At 39.2% G+C, this 17,992-nt stretch overlaps 1 long non-coding RNA gene across 1 annotated transcript in view; it reads right to left on the reverse strand.

Moving 5' to 3' along the window:
• Nucleotides 1-17,992, reverse strand: part of LOC128929646 (uncharacterized) — a 94,969-nt gene that overhangs the window by 45,575 nt on the left and 31,402 nt on the right. The window lies entirely within an intron of this gene.

Here is a 17,992-nt window from a genome sequence, read left to right on the forward strand (position 1 = left end):
CCAGACTTCAGATGGAATCTATAGGAAGGAATGAAAAGCACTAAAAAAGGTAAATATGCGGGGAAATATAAAAGACTAGGTTTTTTTATTTTGGAAAGATGTTTGAATGTTTAGATAAAAATAATAGCAAGTGTTGTGGGGTTTATAACATATGTGGAAGTACAACACATAACTAAATAACGCAAAGGGATAAAGGCTGAAAATGGAATTACAGTGTTTTAAGTCATTTTTCTGTCCATTAAGTGCTATAATATTTATTCAGTGTATACAATAATAAATTAAGGTTGTATATTTAAATCACTACAGCCATCATTATTTAAAAAAAACTAAAGAGACATAGCTAAGAAGCAATAAAGTAGATTAAAAGAATATGAAAATAATCTAAGAGAAGGCAGTAAAGAAGGAACAAAGAAACAAAGAACATATGGAAAACAAAGCAAGATGATTCATAAACTCAAACCATCAGAAATTACATCAATCAAATACAAGAGACTAAACACTGAAATTAAAAAGTACAGATTTTTACACTGGATTAAAAAGTGGCAGCCATCTCTATGCTATGTAAAAGACATGTAATTTATTCTAATGTTTTGGGGAGGAATTTGTTCAAGTCTTTGTCTTCACTTACTCTGTATTCTCTTTTCTACTTGTTCTATCATTACTGAGAGAAGAGTATTGAAATCTCCAACTAAAACTCTTACTCTATTCTCCTTTCAGTTCTATCAGTTTTTGTTTTGTATATTTCAAAGCTCCATTATTAGGTACATACACATTAAGGGTTGTTATGTCTTCTTAATAACACCTTTATTATCATGAAATGTCTTCTTTATCTATGATAATATTCTTTGTTATGAATTATACTTTGTATCTACTCCAGTTTTCTCTTGACTATTGCTTGACTGGTGTATGTGTCACTATCTTTTATTTTAATCTATCTATATCTTTAAAGTGGTTTCTTGTATAGAGGGCATACACTGAATACTGGATGTGGCCTTTTTTTTTTTTTTTTTGAGACGGACTTTCACTCTTGTTACCCAGGCTGGAGTGCAATGGTGCTATCTGGCTCACTGCAACCTCCACCTCCTGGGTTCAGGCAATTCTCCTGCCTCAGCCTCCCAAGTAACTGGGATTATGAGCACCCACCAGATGTGGCTTTATGTGGAGGTTTTCTCTCTTGCCCAGGTTGGAATGCAATGGTGTGATCTTGGCTCACTGCAGCCTCTACCTTCCAGGTTCAAGATATTCTCCTGCTTCAGCCTCCTGAGTAGCTAGGATTACAGGTACATGCCCTACCATGCCCTGATAATTTTTGTATTTTTAGTAGAGATGGGGGTTCCACCATGTTGGCCAGGCTGATCTCAAACTCCTGACCTCAAGTGATCTGCCCGCCCACCTCAGCCTCCCAAAGTGCTGGGATTACAGGAATAAGCCACTCCAGACTGCCTGGATATTACATGGTTAAAATTCTATCTCACAACATCTGGCTTTTAATTAGAGTGTTTAGACCATTTACAGTGAACATATTTATATGGTTGGGTGTACATTCATCTTGCTCTTTGTTTTCTACTTTCCCATCTGCTTTTTGTTTTGCATTTCTTTGTTGTTGTCGTTGCTGTCCTAGTAGTCTGATTAATTTTTGACAAACTTTACATTTTAGAATCGTTCTAGATTTACAGAAAAGAAAATACAGTATGGAAAGTTTCTGAATATTCCATTCTTGGATCCTCTTTAACAGCTCATATTCATATGGTATATGTATCAAAACTAAAAAACAAATATTGATGCATTATTAATTATAGTCCTTAGTTAATTCAAATTTCCTTAGTTTTAACCTAGCATCTCTTTTCTGTCCCAGGATCTCATCCAGGATACCATGTTACATTTAGTTGTCATGTCTACTTAAGCTCCTCTTGGTTGTGACAATTTCTCAGAATTTCCTTATTTTTGATGACCTTAACAGTTCTGAGAAATACTGGTTAGGTGTCAGGTATTTTATAGAATATTCTTCACTTTGAGTTTGTGTGATGTTTTCTCCTGGCTAGATAGGGCTTATGGGTTTTTGGAAGGAAGACCACTGAGATAAAATACCATTCTCACAGTATCACCTGAAGTGTACCTACTATCAAGTTGACTTATCACTATTGATATTAACCTTATCTTCTGATTGAGATAGTGTTTATCAGACTTCTCTACTGTAAAGTTACTCTTTTCTCCCTCTTTTCCATCCTGGACTCTTCGAAAAGAAGTCATTATATGTAGCCCCCACTTAAGGGGTAAGGAATTATCTTTCACCTCCTTGGTGGAGGATTATCTACATAAATTATTTGGCATTCTTCTGCAAGGAGATTTGTCTCTTCTTCTCCATTTATTTATTTATTTATACAATCATTTATTTTTTATTGGGTGGATTAACATTTGTTTTATACCTTGGGTTGTTAGCCAGTACTACATTATTTACTTTATTGCTCAAATTGTTCAAACTTTGGCCATCGGGAATCTTTTCAGTTGGCTCCTGTAATTCTTTGACATATCCCTATCTTTTTTCTGCAGCACTTCCTTGCTTTCTAGCACTATAGTCTCCTTTTGTATGTTATCCGTCCAGCCCTAGAATCACCCATTTCTCCAGTGATTCCTGTTTTGTTTTTTCTTTTTTGTTTTTGAGACGGAGTTTCGCTGTTGTTACCCAGGCTGGAGTGCAAAGGCACGATCTCGGCTCACCGCAAGCTCCGCCTCCTGGGTTCAGCCAATTCTCCTACGTCAGCCTCCTGAGTAGCTGGGATTACAGGCACGTGCCACCATGCCCAGCTAATTTTTTGTATTTTTAGTAGAGACGGGATTTCACCATGTTGACCAGGATGGCCTTGATCTGTTGACCTCGTGATCCACCCGCCTCGGCCTCCCAAAGTGCTGGGATTACAGGCTTGAGTCACTGCACCCGGCCGTTTTTTGTGTTTTTTTTAACTGGAGAATGGTATTAGAAACCAAGATTTGAGTGCTGGAGAGCCTCATTACAACTGGGGTATTGTGGTTTCTAGTCCCTTTTAGCTGACAGAGCAATAAAATGTATGTATCTATACATACTAGCCCATAAATCCATACATATCTGCAAATATCTATTTGCATCTGCAGTTATATTAAGCTAAATTCATGAGTTTATTCTAATGTCTCTAACTCTAATCCAGTACCACATGGATCATTCTAAACTTCCTCCCGTAGAGCACATCTTGTGAAATGATATTTCCTGTCCTGGTCACTTCCTCTCTCCTTCCCCTATATCATCCCACCTAGAAATAGTCTTTATAAGACCTCCATTTCTGATCCAATGTTGTACATTTGCTCAATAAAGTCACTCTCCAGCAGCGAAGTCTCTGCTTAAATTGTTAATAATGTGGAAGATCTGCAGAGAGAAGCATCAGATGACTGCTGTGTTGACTTCTGGCTCTACCATCGGCCTATGAAGTGAGTCTTAACAGGCATTTAGCTGCTCTGTGCATCAGTTTCTCCACCTGTAGAAGGGGCATATATTCGACCTGTTCTCCCACTAAGTTTTTGCGGGAATCAAATATATTATGGGAATAAAAATAACTTTGTAAATAAAAAGCACTGAGAATAGATAAGGAATTGTAGTGACCTTTGGCTAAGTTATTCCTAATCCCGTGCCTGATGTTGTAAGGAAAGAATAAACAATGTCTCATTTCATCCTCAAAATGAGGTATCTTTTATTATTCCCATTTTATGAGTGAGGAAACTGAGGCTAATAGAAGTAAAAACTTAGTAAGTGGTAGTAATGATAATAAACAGTTAATACTTCCTGAGGGCTTACTGTGGGCCTGGCACTCTTCTAAGCACTTTACATGTATTGATTCATTTAATTCTCACAACAAGCTGATGTAGCAGGTTTCTATTATCCCCATTTTACAGAAGAGGAAATGAGGCACAACAAAAATTCTACAGGCCAGGAATGGTGGTTCATGCCTATAATCCCAACATTTTGGGAGGCTGAGGCAGGTTGACCACTTGAGACCAGGACTTTCAGACCAGCCTGGGCAATGTAGCAAAACCCCATTGCTACAAAAAATACAGAAAATTAGCCGAGCGTGATGGTGCATGCCTGTAATCCCAGCTACTTGGGAGGCTGAGGTGGGAGAATCACCTGAGTCTGGGTGGTTGATGTTGCAATGAGCTGAGATCATGCCACTGCACTCCAGCCTGGGAGACAGAGACCCTGTCTCAAAAAAAAAGAAAAAGGATTCTACAGCTAGTAAATGATAGAGTTGGCACTGGAACGCAGGTCTCTCTCTCTCTCTCTCTCTCTCTCTCTCTTACTGGGTCTTTCTTAACTACTAAACGGTCCCCACCATTACTCATTCATCTGGCAGATATTTATTGAGAATGTGCTGTGTGTTATTCTTTGGTCTAATCACTGCAGATCCAGTAGTGAATAAGAAAAAAAAATCCTGCTGTCATGATGCTTATATTAACTAATATAAAAGTAGGGCATAATGGCATGCACCTCTCATACCAGCAACTGAGGAGGCCAAAGTGGGAGGATCCCATGAGGCCAGGAGTTGGAGACTGTAGTGAGCTATAATTGTGCTACTGCACTCCAGTCAGGGCAACAGAGTGAGACCCCATTTAAAAAAAATTAAAATAAAAAGGCTGGACATAGTAGTCCACCCCTATAATTCCAGCACTTTGGAGAGGCAGGAGGATTGCTTGAGGCCAGGAGTTCAAGACCAGCCTGGGCAATGTGGCAAGACCCCACTGTGGTTCCAGCTACTTGGGAGGCTGAGGCAGGAGGATTGCTTGAGCCCAGAAGGTTAAGGCTGCTGTGAGCTGAAATGGTTCCACCGCACTCCAGCCTGGTCAAGAGAGCAAGACTGTCTCAAGGAAAAAATAAAATCAACCAACCAAACAAAAACAAATATAAGTCAATGATGCTAATGCTCTTGTCTTAACTTGGAAAACATCCATGTCTTCTTGGAGTAGCCTCTTTCATTTAAGATCACTTAAGATTTTTTTTTTCCCTTAAGGGGTTATGCCAGCAGCAATCTATGGAGTGCAGTATTGCTCTCACTTGATTTGCTGGTTGTTTAACCCAGATTTCAGAAAAAGATGACTGAAGGTAGGCATATCCTCCTCGAGAATTGTGTATTCACAATTATCCATTCCTTTCTTACTTTTCTAGTATCTCAGTCTTTTCAACCTCTGCTGTCCTCACTGGCAGCTGGTTCCAGCACCTCCTCATTGAGAAGAGTCAGAACTCACTAATGAACATACATCTGTCTAGGCAAGGCTGGGGCCAAACAGAGCAACCACAAGACTCTGTTGTGAATGGACGTGATGCTCAGAGCTGCTGTAGGATGAAGCCCACAAAGAGAAAAGGACAAATTCAGAAGCCACAGGGAAGTGGAACCAGCAGCCTGGTGTGCCTTGGGTGGAGCATGGCAACTGAAGCATTTGTTACACAAGATAATCAATCTCCTCTTGGCTTAACCAATCTTGAGTTGGATCTGCGATTACTTGCAGCTAAAAGCATCCTCACTGATACAGCATCCCAAAGGCCCCTTTGTTCTTAAGAACCCATGTGCCTGGGAATCTTTGCTATAAACTATCACATTTCCCAGAAGGATTCTTCTACAAGCCAGAGAAATTCTCAGTCTTTGTGGTCAAATGCCCTCTGTCTGCCCTCTTCTTTTTCTTAGCTTTATTTCCTTAAAGAACTACTCAAAGACACTGGTACACTGGAATCACTCTAGCATTACCAAAAGCATTTAGTAAAGCTATGTGATGCTGACTGGAGACACTTGAAGAGAAAACAATGCTTTGAATTAAAGCATGTTTTCCAGTGTCGATGAATACCACATAAATAGGACCCACTTAGCCATCTATCCCCCTGTTATTTATCCTCCAGGGGCTGTGGTGGGTGCCAAAATGCTTCCGGGAGCTTTCTGAGCACTTCTTTCCTTTCCATTCCCTTCCTTGATTACATTCAAAAGATCTAATAACAAGCATGTTAATTACTAAGGGTTATTCATTATTTTGTTCAAAGTCTCGAAGCTCTAAAGAATCAACACAATTTATTTTCTGAATTCACTCACCACAGTTTCAAACTAGCCAATGTGGAGACAATCTTCAGTACTTGCTGAAAATGTGCTTTCACTGTAAGCTTCAGTGCCCTGGAGCAGTGCTGTGACACGGTCCTGTGGGCTCTAGGCAGCAATTAAGTCTATTTGAAAAGATGTGCAGGTAAGACTGCTCAGGAGTAGGAAGTCCAGTCAACTCCAGAAATAATACAATGTTGAAATTTTCCTTGCCTACCCAGGAGGAAAATGTCCTCTGCTTTGTTCAATTCTATAAATTACATTCTTCATTTTTGTCATGGTAGGTCCAGAAAGTACAGAGAATGCTAAAAACAATATCCATATAGTAGCCATAATGATTTAACAAATGCTAACGTTTGGCCATATTTGCATCACATATAATCAATGATGGATATCACTATTTGACTCATGAAATAAATGGTTGCATTTTAAACCAGTAGTCCTCTTTCCATTTTTCTCTTTATTTATTTATTTATTTTTGGGATGAAGTCTTGCTCTGTTGCCAAGCTGGAGTGGTCTCACAATCTCGGCTCACTGCAACCTCTGATGTCTGGGTTCAAGGGATTCCCCTGCCTCAGCCTCCCCAGTAGCTGGACTACAGGTGTGTGCCACCCTGCCCGGTTAATTTTTTTTTTTGCCCACCTGCAACTGTCTTGATTTATAATTTTTTTTTTTTTAGTAGAGTTGGGGTTTTAGCATATTGGCCAGGATGGTCTCGATCTCCTGACCTCATGATCCGCCTTTCTGGGCCTCCCAAAGTGCTAGGATTACAGGCATGACCGTGCCCAGCCCCATTTTTCTCTTTAAGGGACATTTATAATTAAACCTTTGAATTCTGTGCCTTTTGCAATGATGATTTCAGAATAGAAAAGTAGGAGCCAGAAATAGACCATAAATGCTCCAAATGGGACTTCAACAAGCCTTCATTGCTACCTGGAGTTGGGTCATAGCTGGTGAGAGTCTATGTAAGACATTTACATGGGACAATTAGAAAATATAAATGTTCTGTAAGCACCCAAGTGGTTAGATCTGAATATCTTGAGCTTTGTGGAGATTAAAATTCTAAAGTTACTCAGGTCCGTGGTTTGTTGATTTTGTTCAATGCATACATATTCTGACATTTCATTTTATAATGATCTTCGTTTTATTTTGATTTTTTATTATTTTACAAATTGACATCAACTATTTATTTTTAAAAAAAACTTTCTTTAATAACAAAAAAGGTAAGTTTTTTCCATAATAATAAAAAGTTGGAATATTGGCCAAGAACAGAGGCTCACACCTATAATCCTAGCACTTTGGGAGGCCAAGGCGGGCGGATCACGTGAGATCAGGATTTCGAGACCAGCCTGGCCATCATGGCAAAACTAAAAAAAAAAAAAAAAATACAAAAATTAGCCGGGCATGGTGAGACATGCCTGTAGTCCCAGCTACTTGGGAGGCTGAGGTGAGAGAATCGCTTGAACCTGAGAGGCAGAGGTCATAGCGAGCTGAGATTGCACCACTGCCCTTCAGCCTGGCTGACAGAGCGAGAATCCATCTCAAGAAAAAAAAAAAAAGTTAGAATATATAATGGGTGAGGCTATCCAAAACCTGCTCCATAAAGTAAGAAAATTTTCAACAATTAACAAAGACTCATTTTTCAAGGGCCTATTAATCACAGATTAAACTATTATTGCTTAAAAGGTATCTATAGAATTTTCACCTCAATATTTTCTTGCAAAAACAGTGGAAATCTGTAGTCCAGAGACCTTCTTTAATAATCAGCCACTGATAAACACAATATACATATAACTCATACCACATTTCTTTCACATTATAAATATTTTTCAAGCATTATACAATAATGAATTTGCAACAGGCTTTCCATATTGTTTACATTTACAGGAATTCATTCCAGCAGGAGTTTTCACATGACTTTGAAAGTAATTGTTACAATTGAGAACTCTTCTGTATTTTCCATACTACTCGGGATCCAATCAGGTGTGATTCTCCTGTTATAGGGTCCATCTCCAATGTGCATGATCATGTGTCTATGAAAGGATGTGGGAAAAATAAAGGGATTCCCACATTTCATACATTCATAAAGGTTTTCTCCAGAGTGAGATATTTTAAGTCATCAAATGCAACTAAAAGAACTAAATGAGCCAGGAACAGTGGCTCATGCCTGAAATCCCAGCACTTTGGGAGGCTGAGGCAGATGGATCACCTGAGATCAGAAGTTTGAGACCAGCCTGACCAATATGGTGAAACCCCATCTCTATTAAAAGTATAAAAATTAGCTGGTGGTGGCATGTGCCAGTAGTCCCAGCTACTCGGGAGGCTGAGACAAAAGAACAGCTTGAACCCAGTAGGTGGGGGTTGCAGTGAGCTGAGATCCTGCCACTGCATTCCAGCCTGGGTGACAGAGCAAGACTCTGTTTCAAAAAAAACAAAAACAAAAAACAAACAAAAAACGTAAATGCTTGACCACATCTCTCATACTCGTAAGGGTTTTCTTCAGTGTAAGTCCTTTCACTTTTTCAAATCACATTCCTTTCAGCTTTAGGTTTTCTTTCTCCAGTTCGATTGCTTTCATATCTTTGAAGCAAACTGGGAAAATTAAATATTTTACCATATTTCTTACATTTATAGTTTTTCTCCACTAAGAGTTCTTTCATGTTTTCAATAGCAACTGGAACAGCCTAAAGTCTTTTCACATTTTTTATATTCATTGTATCTTTCTCCAGGATGACCTGGATCTTCATTTTAAATGATATTTATACACAATTTGAATTGCAGAAGTTAAAAACTAAACTATCTGTTCTCCTACATAACCCACACAGTCACATCTAATCATTGCAGGGCTTAAACGACTTTTTCCAAATCCGAACATAATAAAGTCTCCACAGCTCCCATGCCAGCCATACAGTCCTGTTGAAAACTTTTTTAGAGCATTTATAGATTTTCCTAACTTTTCCCTGGTTTACAATCATCCTAGAATAAAAGCAAAGTTCAAAAAAGGGTGAAATACAACATGTTGATAGAAAGAGGCATTCCTAACAAGAGCTGGCCTCCCTAATAGTCTACATGCTTAGCCAGAAAAAAGCGAACAAACAATTGGATATTGATCCCAGCAAAATCACGCATCTTTCTCTCTTTAGGCACACATACTGCATCTTGGAGAAGCTCAAAAAATCAGAAATCAAGTTCCAGAAATAGATAATGGTGACAGTTAAACAGCAGCATGAAAGTGATTACTGTCAGTGAGTTGTACAGTTAAAAATGGTGAAAACTGGAAATCTTAGGTTTATGCATATTTTACCACAATAAAAAAATGCTTTAGATTAGAAATTATAAAATTTTTAAAGAATAGTTGAATAGTAGATCAAGTGAAATTTTAAAAAACTAACCATTTATTATTATGGCTTTTGGGCAAACAGCACTTTTGGAGTTGACAAGGTAAAGTTTCCAAGTACCATGGGTAGTTCTATTTCTCAGACACTCTGAGGATTGAAGCTGGCTCATGCTTTTTGCTTTCTCCACCAGGAAAAGAGCATGATATTTGATGATTAAGACAGTAAGTGATTTCAAATTTACAATATGGTTTCACTCTGCCTCTGGATGGGACCCTCTCTGCTATCTTCTCCTGTCTGGTCATTTCCAGTCATTCATCTGGTCACCCAAGTCCACATGGCATTATTTGATATTAAGAAATGCAATTTTAGTCTGTGTTAATTCATCCTTGTTTACTTTGAAATGCTTTTTCCTATTGGCATACTGTGTAGATTGGGTAACTGTGGAAAAGCCTTAATAAGACTGTATGTGGATTTGGGTAAACATTTAGCATCTGCTTCCCAAAATCCACTAGTGAAGGACTCGGAAAAGCTAATCCGGTGACCAGTTCATTTTATGACTGGGTCCTGTCACCTAGGAACCATGTGCTGCATGTGCCCCAGAAATACCTGACTCTAACCAAATAGAAAAATAAGCCATCCGAATTTCTCCTTGCCATGGCCTTGGTTTACAACCAGCCAGTATATGATGAAAGTCTATGCTCCTTTTCCACATAAGTTATTTTTCCAACTAAAAATTGTTCCCAGCTGTTCTGACCCAGATGTGTTGGCAGCCCATGCTGTGAGGGCCTTTTTACAGGTGATGAAGTCCTCAGACAATAAAGTTTACATGACTTGTATACAGCTGGTCTCCAACACAACCGTGGACTTACAACACCCCTTTCCCCCACCAGAAAAATCAGTGGTTTCCTGACACTTCACTCGGGGCACAGTTCAAAGGGGATTTCAGTGCTCTAGACCCAAACATATGTAGGCCCTGGACTTATGAAGCAAGAGTAGGATAAACTACTCAGTTTTCCTCTTCCCCTGGAGAATTCAGCCTGCTGTAACTAAAATAGCTCCAGTAAGAAAAATGACCAGAAATTGTCCCTGGGATTTGGCTTCCAGGAGAGGTAAGCTGTGATATCTGAACACACCCACTGAGTTGCCATTCATCTTGTAGCTCCACATTGTTTCATTTTTGACTCCAGCCTCACCCTTTCCTTTACATTTAAATGAAGGTCATCTTTATTATGTAGAAGTTGTTTATAAAATTAGTGCAAGATGATGTTTCATCAGGAAGTCGCAGGATAAGCCGTGCAATGGATGACAATTGGGGTGACTGTATATCCGGGTTTTCTCAGGATAGTCCCAGACAGTTGATGTTTATCAGGAGTCTCATTTTTAGAAAAACATTATTAATAATACTAGAATTCAAAAAGCTGGGATGGGTTTAGTCTCCCTCTCCCTGGAGTTCTCAGTTGCCAGCAGTCTTGAACCATAGAGGTGAGAGCTGCACAGTAAAGTGAGTCCTCACTGTAACTCCTGGTAAAATCTAAGGATGACCAGCGACACCCTCCTCTCTTTTCTCAACCATTCCCTGATAAGGTGCAATTAACGCTCTCTGTCTGAAAGACAGCTGGAGAAATGATTGTGTGCCCAGTCACAAGCTTCCAGGGATTCATGGCATTGGGAGATGTACTCACCCTGCTGCCAGCCACCTCTCACTAGTGCCTGCTATAGCCTGGGAGGTCCGTGAAGCTACCTGACATTTCAGCAGGGTCAGTGGGAAACGTGAGAAAGTATAGTTCAGGTGAAATGAAATATGTGCAGGAAATGGAGGCTGAGCAGCCCATCACAGAACACACAGACTGCAGTTTGAATGTTCTTGCTTACGGTGCTTTTGTCACTTACTTTACAGTTTATCTACATCTATTCTTTATTGCATTGTTTGGTAACATACATTTCTTTTACAACAAACCCCGTGGCAGCAATCAATCAGCTTGAAAAGGTCAACACACATTTTTCGTGAAAAATTAAAATATCAAGGTTGGAGACAAATGTGTAACTTGCATAAACATTTGTTGATATCTAGCATCCACTGCAGGGATGTCAGAGTGGTATCACTGGCCACCTGAAAACCAGAAAACAAACTTTCTGAAGGAGCATCAGAATTTACCTCAAAAGTCAGTAGTTACCCTGAGTAGATCATGCCTGAAGATGATTATAACACACACAGCTGCATGAAGTGTGTTTTTATATTCTGTGAAGCCTAATTTTTCACTTAAATACCATAACTGTTCTAAAGTCATTTCATTCATTTTCTACTCCCAATTTTCTGGTGCATGCCTGAGAAATTAAGTATTAGCTGCAAATGAGTCTCCTTTAGCAGAATGAGAATCGTGTAAACAGTGACATGACGCCAGTTTATTTATTTCAATCTGACTGAATATATTTATATTATAAATAAGTAACATAATATTTTGAGGTGATATATGGTGAAGTGATTACTACAGTCGGGTCAATTAATATATCCATCATCTCACAGTTATCCTTCTTTGTGTCTATGGTAAGAGCATGTAAAATCTACTCAGAGAAAATTTCCAGTATGTAGTCCATTATTATCTATAGTCATTATGACGTACTTCCGATGTCTAGATTTATTCATCTTATTAACATATGACTTCAACTTTGTGCCCTTTGATCTCCAGCTCTCCATTCTGCACCCCTTGCCCCTCTTTGCCTCTGGTAACTGTCATTTTACTCTCTGTTTCTATGTATTTAACTTAAAAAAAAAATGTTTCATGTATAAAAGAGATCATGCACATTTCTCTTTCTGTGTCTGCCTTATTTCACTTAGCATCTGTCACTCTCAGCTCATCCATGCTGTCATTAATGGAAAGATCTTCTTTCTAAAAGCCAAATAATATTGCATTGTATTGCTCTATGTAGAGAAGTATAGATACCACAATTTCTTTACACATTCCTCCATTGGATAGACATTTGGGTTGATTCTTTATCTTGGCTGTTGTGAATACTGCTGCAATGAGTAAGGGAGTGCAGATATCTCCATGAGATATCTCAATGGTGCAATCTCAGCTCACCGCAACCACTTCATCTCTTTGATTTTTGGGGGGTGGGTTGTTTTTTGTTTTGTTTTGTGTGAGATGGAGTCTCACTCTGTCACCCAGGCTGCAGTCCAGTGGCACAATCTCAGCTCACTGCAATCTCCATCTCCTCGGTTTAAGTGATTCTCCTGCCTTAGCCTCCTGAGTAGCTGGGATTACAGGCGTGCACCACCACGCCCAGCTAGTTTTTGTATTTTTAGTAGAGATGGGGTTTCACCATGTCAGCCAAGCTGGTCTGGAATCTCCTGACCTCAGATGATCTGCCTTCCTCAGCCTCCCAAAGTGCTAGGATTACAGGCATGAGCCACTGCACCTGGGCTGACTTGATCTCTTTGGATAAATACGTGGCAGAGGGATTGCTGGGCCATATGATAGTTCTATTTTTAATTGTTTGCAGAACCTCCATGCTGTTTTCAATAACGACTGTACTAATTTATATTCTCACCAACAGTGTACAAGTGTTCCCTTTCCTCTACATCCTCACCAACACACATTATCTCATCTTTTTTATAATTGCCATCCTAACAGGTATGACACCAGTTTTATATCAGGGACATCAGCTGCTTCCAATGAGAAATCAGTCCATGGAAACAGTTCTTTTTTTTTTAATGAACTTATTATAAAAAATTAAAGTCTTAGAAAGTTCGTTCTGCCAAAGGTAAAATATATGTCCTCATTCTGATTGCCATTATAAATCCAGTTTCAAAGTTTCACCATTGAAGAGAGAGTCTGCTTTAGAGGCAGTAAGTTTTGGTGGCCAGAATTTTGGGGGAAACAATATTCTTACTAAATCAAGAGACTGTGGAGCAGAAATGTACTTGGACTGTATTGGAATGTGTATAATTAGCACATTGTACAAACAAGAGGTGGTGACCTGTTGATGGAAATGAAAGCTGAATTGTCAAATTTTACACACACACACACACACACCTGGATCACACAATTCTCCCTGCTGCCTACCAATTGACTTAGAAACAGCAAAGCCTTTATGATAAACTACTTTGTTAAAATCACTGTAAGTGTCCTACAATGCTCCTAAGTTTAAACTAATTTGGAAGTTCTTTTTTTTTTTTTTTTTGAGACAGAGTTTCGCTCTTGTTACCCAGGCTGGAGTGCAATGACGCAATCTCGGCTCAACGCAACCTCCGCCTCCTGGGTTCAGGCAATTCTCCTGCCTCAGCCTCCTGAGTAGCTGGGATTACAGGCGCCTGCCACCATGCCCAGCTAATTTTTTGTATTTTTAGTAGAGACGGGGTTTCACCATGTTGACCAGGATGGTCTCGATTTCTAGACCTCATGATTCACCCACCTCGGCCTCCCAAAGTGCTGGGATTACAGGCGTGAGCCACCGCGCCCAGCCCAGAAGTTCTTAACCCTTTCCCCATTTGCCCCGAGAACACTTGCTGGCAGCGTTTGCAGCTGCAGCGTTTACCCTGAGATAACTTTGCCACGAAATATCTTGCTTTTATTATTACTTTCTCATTGCTTGAGTACATTGACTTTGGAAACAAAAGATATTATTTTATCTACAGCATTCCGTTTTTAGTAGTGGTATTTCCATTTACAAAAGGTAGTAATTCTCAATCACTGAAAATGTCAAATCTCAGAAAATGTAGCACTCCTATGCCTGAAACATCGTTCTCCAACAGTAATTGGCCAAAGAGTCATTTGATGAATCCAATTTTTCTGAGACAGACAATTCTGATGTGAGTTCTGTTTAGAAGTAACTCCAAGAACCAGTTTTTGTATTTTATTTTCACATGGAAAATCAGTCAGATTTGCTTTAGCCTCAAAGAGCGTGTTTATGTAAAATTAAATGAGCACTGGCAGCAAGCTGTACTTTTTTTTTTTTCTAAACAAGAATTAATGTATTAAGCAAATGGATTCTTCTTAAACCTTCAGCTTTGGAGCTTGAATATTTTATAGAATTGCAATTACTGAAAACCAAACTGACAGATAGGCAGAATCAGCTACATAGTCGGCAGGATCCAAAGTAAAACTGAAATCGTAGCATCCCTCGGTCAAAAATTAAGAATTGGCTGGTGTGGTGGCTCACATCTGTAATCCCAGCACTTTGGGAGGCCGAGGCAGGTAGATCACCTGAGGTCAGGAGTTTGAGAACGGCCTGGCAGTATGATGAAATCTGTCTCTACAAAAAATACAAAAATTAGCCAGGTGTTGGGGCGGGCACCTGTAATCTCAGCTACTTGGGAGGCTGAGGCAGAAGAATCACTTGCACCTGGGAGGCAGAGATTGCAGCGAGCTGAAATCATGCCACTGCACTCCAGCCTGGGCAGAAGAGAGAGGGACTCTGTCTCCTAAATAAATAAATAAAATTACGAATTTCAAGATGGTGGCAGCAGAGCATGAAACCCAGTTTGGGGTCCTTCTAAGCAGTGGGTTCTGTGCAACTGCGCTATTCATAAGCACATGAAGCCAGCTCTGCAAAGGAAGACACTGAAATGTATCCTCAGAGCTAGCGGGGAGGGGGTTGACGAGAACGCCAATAAAGTACAAATTGGGAAATGCTATAATTGTGCACTGGACTATCTCAACTAGTGAGAGGCATATTTTGGTGGAGCCTCTATTTTTATTTGGATTTAGATTCTGTCCCAGAATAGAATGTAATTGAGAAGGTTTACCATTTTGAACCACCCAATTTGGTGAACCATTCAAACGAATCATAAATAGAGACAACCTATTTGACAAGTTGTATCAATGAAAGGCTCTCAGAATAGAAGCCATTTATTTAGCAGAATGGTTTTCAACTTACAAGGTACCATCACGCCTATAAAGAGAGTAATTTTTTTAATTAATATGTTGTGGTTTATATATAAAAAAGAATCAATTGCAAGTATCCATTTCAAACTTTTTAAGCCCAAAATGCAGACAATTCTACGAAAAATGTTAGAAATAGTAAAACTACTAAAAAAATACTCTGCATAAAAATACCATGACAGATCAAGAAATTAAAATATGTAAAAATGTATCATTATTCTGTCTAAATTCTTAAATTTTCAGATAACATAAATTTTCAAATTTATTTTAATGAACACAAATATATGCCATTTTCCTTCTAAAAAATTATTTTGGCCAGGTGTGGTGGCTCATGTCTGTATTCCTAGCACTCTGGGAGGTTGAGGTGGGAGGATCACCTGAGGTCAGGAGTTCAAGACCAGCCTGGCCAACATAGTAAAACCCCGTCTCTACTAAAAAAACAAAAATCAGCTGGGTGTGGTGGTGCAGGCCTGTAATCCCAGCTACTCAGGGGGCTGAGGCAGGAGAATCACTTGAACCTGTGATTCAAGGTGGAGGTTGAAGTGAGCCAAGATTGTACCACTGCATGCCAGTCTGGGCAACAGAGTGAGAATCCATCTCAAAAAATAAATAACTAATTTCAACTTCTATTGTAGAGTAAGGATTACATGTGAAGGTTTGTTAAATGGATATACTGTGTGACACTGAGGTACAAATTATCCTGTCACCCATGTAGTGAGTGTAGTGCCCAATAGGTAGTTTTTCAGCCCTTTCCCCCTCCCCATCTCTCTCCTCTAAAAGTCTCCAGTATCTATTTCTCCCATCTTCATGTCCATATGTACCCAATACTTAGCTCCCACTTACAATTGAGAACGTGCAGTGTTTAGTTTTCCGTTTCTGCATTAATTCGCTCAAGATGATGGTGTCCAGCTTCATCTACGTTGCTGCAAAGGACATGATTTCATTCTTTTTTGTGGCTATGTAGTATTCCATGGTATATAGGGACATTTTCTTTATCCACCCATGGTGGATGGGCATATAGGTTGATTCCATGCCTTTGCTATTGTGAATACTGCTGTGATTAACATATGAGTATATGTGTCTTTTTTTGTGAAATGATTGATTTTCCTTTGGATATATACCCAGTAATGGGATTGCTGGGTTGAATGGTAGTTCTGTTTTCAGTTCTTTGAGAAATTCCAAACTGCTTTCCATGGTACCTGAACTACTTTACATTCCCACCAACAGTATAAGCATTTTCTTTTCCTAGCAGCCTCACCAGCATCTGTTATTTTTTGTCTTTTTATTTTATTTATTAGTTTTTGGGACAGAGTTTTGCTCTTGTCATCCAGGCTGGAGTGCAATGATGCAATCTTGGCTTACTGCAACCTCCACCTCCTGGGTTCAAGCAATTCTCCTGCGTCAGCCTCCTGAGTAGCTGGGATTACAGGTGCCCCCCACCACATCTAGCTAATTTTTGTATTTTTAGTAGCGACAGGGTTTCACCATGTTGGCCAGTCTGGTCTTGAACTCCTGACCTCAGGTGATCCACCCACCTTGACTTCCCAAAGTGCTGGGATTACACATGAGCCACTGCACCCAGCCCTATTTTTCATCTTTTAAATAAAAGCCATTCTGACTGGTGTGAGATGGTGTCTTACTGTGGTTTTGATTTGCATTTCTCTAATGACCAGCAATGGTGAACATTTTTTATTTGTTCGTTGGTCACTTGTCTGTCTTATTTTGAGAAGTGTCTGTTCACATCCTTTGCCCACTTTTTTAATGGGATTATTTGATTTTTGCTTCAAGTTCATTATAAATTCCGGATATTAGACCTTTGTTGGATGCATAGTTGGAAAATATTTTCTCCAATTCTGTGGGTTGTCTGTTTACTCTGTTGATAGTTTCTTTTGTTGTGCAAAACCTCTTTCATTTAATTAGGCTCCTCTTGTCAATTTTTGTTTTAGTTGCAATTGTTTTTGAGGACTTGATCATAAATTCTTTGTCAAGGCCAATGTCCAGAATGACATTTCCTGGGTTTTCTTCTAAAGTTTTCATAGTTTGAGGTCTTACATTTACATCTTTAATCCATTTTAAGTTAATTTTTGGATATGGTGAAAGGTAGGGGTCCTGTTTCATTCTTCTGCATATGGCTAGCTAGTTATCCCAGCACCATTTATTACACAGAGAGTCCTTTCCCCATTGCTTATTTTTGTCAACTTTGTCAAAGACCAGACAGTTTTAGGTGAGCAGCTTTATTTCTGAGCTCTCTAATCTGTTCCATTGGTTCATGTGTCTGTTTTTCTACAAGTGCCATGCTGCTTTGGTTCTTGTAGTCTGATAGCATAGTTTGAAGTCAGGTAATGTGATACTTCTGTTCTTTGTTCTTTTTGCTTAGGATTATCTTGGCTATTTAGGTTCTTTTTGGCTCCATATGAATTTTAGAATAGCTTTTTCTAATTCTGTGAAAAGTGACATTGGTAGTTTGATAGGAATAGTGTTAAATGTGTAGATTGCTTTGGGCAGTATGCCCATTTTTACAATATTGATTCTTCCTATTCATGAGCATGGAATGTTTTGCCATTTGTTTGTGTCGTTTCTGATTTCTTTCAGCAGTGTTTTGTAGTTCTCCTTGCAGAGATCTTTCATTTCCTTAGTTAGACATATTCCTAGGTATTGTATCTGCTTT

The sequence above is a fragment of the Callithrix jacchus genome, chromosome 14 (assembly GCF_049354715.1).
Source record: "Callithrix jacchus isolate 240 chromosome 14, calJac240_pri, whole genome shotgun sequence".
Taxonomy (NCBI): Eukaryota; Metazoa; Chordata; class Mammalia; order Primates; family Cebidae; genus Callithrix; species Callithrix jacchus.